General features: G+C 43.8%; 1 non-coding gene across 1 annotated transcript; it reads right to left on the reverse strand.

Annotated features, from left to right (window-relative positions):
- Positions 1-1,335: 1,335 nt before the first annotated feature.
- Positions 1,336-1,430, reverse strand: trnai-uau. Its single transcript has 2 exons — positions 1,393-1,430; positions 1,336-1,371 (listed from the first exon to the last, which is right to left on the reverse strand). It is a non-coding gene; the product is annotated as a tRNA-Ile (tRNA).
- Between the last annotated feature and the right edge of the window lie 1,293 nt (positions 1,431-2,723).

Here is a 2,723-nt window from a genome sequence, read left to right on the forward strand (position 1 = left end):
ACCCTCTGTGTTTGTTTGTTTGTGCCGTGTGTGGAGCTGGTGCGAGCGAGTTGAGGGGCATGGGGGTGAGGTGGGAATTTGATCATAGTGAACGAGTTGCATTTGCTGCATATTTAATTATAGTTGTTGTTGCTACTGTATTAAGATTATTCTGTTTAAACTTAGAAACCTGCTGCATACAGTTATTGGGCAGTCAATAATTTTAATCCTTATTGTCACAAGTAGGCTTACATTAACGCTGTTATTGTGGAAAGGCCTGAGTTCCCTCATTCCGGAATCAGTTTGGGTACACGGCGGGATAATACAGAATGTCCCCTTCGACTAACAGGATGTCTTTCGGGTCTTCCGAGAGGAACCGGGGGACCTGAAGTAAACAAACCCAGACATGAGAGAACATGCGGAGGCCACACAGACAGTGACCAAGCTGAGTATTGAACCTGTGACCTTGACACTGTGAAGAAACAGTGCCAACCACTGTGCTACCGTGCCACCCATAATAATCTCAATCAGTACAGACATTGAACGGGTGCTGCTGGCATTGCTCCACATCACAAGGCACCCATCCAGATAACTGAGCAAACCAACTTTCTATATGAAAACATCTGCTCCAGTTCACGGTCGTACTCACAACCTCAGCATTGCTCGCTGTTAGCACTGTTGTATGAGTACCGTGCCCTCACATTACACTGAAAGTCCTCTCATTTTTACTTTCATCGATTTTTGACAGCCCTCTTTTCCCCTCGGTGTTTGTTTGTTTGTGCCGTGTGTGTCAATGGTGCGGGTGAGTTGAGGGGCATTGGGGCGGTGGTAGGATTATGATCATAGTTAACGAGTTGCATTTGATGCATATTTAATGATAGTATTTGATATTAATAATGATAAGTGTGTTTAAACTTTGAAACCTGTTGACATGCAGTTATTGGGCAGTCAATAATATTAATCTTTATTTTCACAAGTAGGCTTACATTAACACTGTAATAAAGTTATTGTGGAAAACCCCGAGTTGCCGCATTCCAGTACCTGGTTCGGGTACACGGCTGGATAATACAGAATGTCCACTTCAACGAATGAGACATCTTTCTGGTCTCGAGAGGAACCGGAGAACCTGAACGCAGAAATGGGAGAATGTGCAGAGGCCAACCAGACAGTGATCCAAGTTGAGTATATGACCAGTGACATTGGCAACGTGAACAAGCAATTCTCTATACTATGCTACCGTGCCGCCCATAATTATCTCAACCAGTACAGTAATTGAACTGTGCTGCTGGCGTTGCTCCAAATCACAAGGCACCTATCCACCCAACTGAGCGAATCAATTTCCTATATAAAAGTACATGCTCCAGGTGAGGGTCGAACTCACAACCTTGGCATGGCTCGCTGTTTGCACTGCTGTATAAGTACCATGCGCTAACCAATTGCGCCACTGGAGCACATTGTAGCTAAACCTGAATCAGTTTTACTTTTGTCATTTTTTTGACACCCCTCTTTTCCCCTCTGTGGAAGGGAAATTAATGAGTTGCCAATTTAGAAGCACGCAGGGGAATGCTTGACAATAATTCAAGCATGCTTTTGGACTAAAATACGTAGGTCAGGTAACATAAAGAAAATACTGCTTAATATTCTGCTCTCAGCCTTATTATGAAAACAATTGTCCTCTGAAAGATAACAAAATGTGTGCTCGAATTGTTTATCCAAGGGCAAGAACACACGTACTACGTCTTTCATCGTACGTACTTTCCAAGGTCTATTTAATGTAAACATGCCTGTTTACTTCAAGCTGTTATTTTTTCAGACGATAAAATATGCTTTCTTCAAGCGTATCTCAGAGTGCGCTGCCCTGGCTTTGCAGCTGGAACACTCTCTCTCCGCAAATAGATTTGTGTAAGTAGATTTCTTGCAAGTGAACCTTGAGGAATTTGTCTTTATTATGATTTCCACGACACCCTGTGTTTGTTTGTTTGTGCCGTGTGTGCAGCTGGTGCAGGCGAGTTGAGGGGCATGGGGGCGGGGTGGGAATTTGATCATAGTGAATGTGTTGCATTTGCTGCATTTTAAATTATAGTTGTTGTTGCTATTCTTTTTAAACTTATAAACCTGGTGCATACGGTTATTGGGCAGTCAATAATTTCAATCCTTTTTGTCACAGATCGGCTTACATTAACACTGTTTTAAAGTTACTGTGGAAAGCCCCGAGTTGCCACATTCCGGTATCAGTTTGGGTACACGGCGGGATAATACAGAATGTCCCCTTCGACTAACAGTACGTCTTTTGGGTCTTGTGAGAGGAACCGGGGGGCCTGAAGTAAACAAACGCAGACACGAGACAACACGCGGAGGCCACGCAGACAGTGAACAAGCTGAGTATAGAACCTGTGACCTTGAAACTGTGAAGAAACAGTGCTAACCACTGTGCTACCGTTGGGCCCATAATAATCTTAACCAGTACAGACATTGAACTGGTGCTGCTGGCATTGCTCCACATCACAAGGCACCCGTCCAGCTAAGTGAGGAAACCAACTTTCTGAATGAAAACGTCTGCTCCATGTGATGGTCATACTCACAACCTCAGCATTGCTCGCTGTTAGAACTGTTGTATGAGTACCATGCCCTCACCAATTGCACCACAGGAGCACATTACACCGAAAGTCCTATCATTTTTAATTTAATCGATTTTTGACAGCCCTCTTGTCCCCTCGTTGTTTGTTTGTTTGTGCCGTATGTGT

Source organism: Scyliorhinus canicula, chromosome 17 (assembly GCF_902713615.1).
Source record: "Scyliorhinus canicula chromosome 17, sScyCan1.1, whole genome shotgun sequence".
NCBI lineage: Eukaryota > Metazoa > Chordata > Chondrichthyes > Carcharhiniformes > Scyliorhinidae > Scyliorhinus > Scyliorhinus canicula.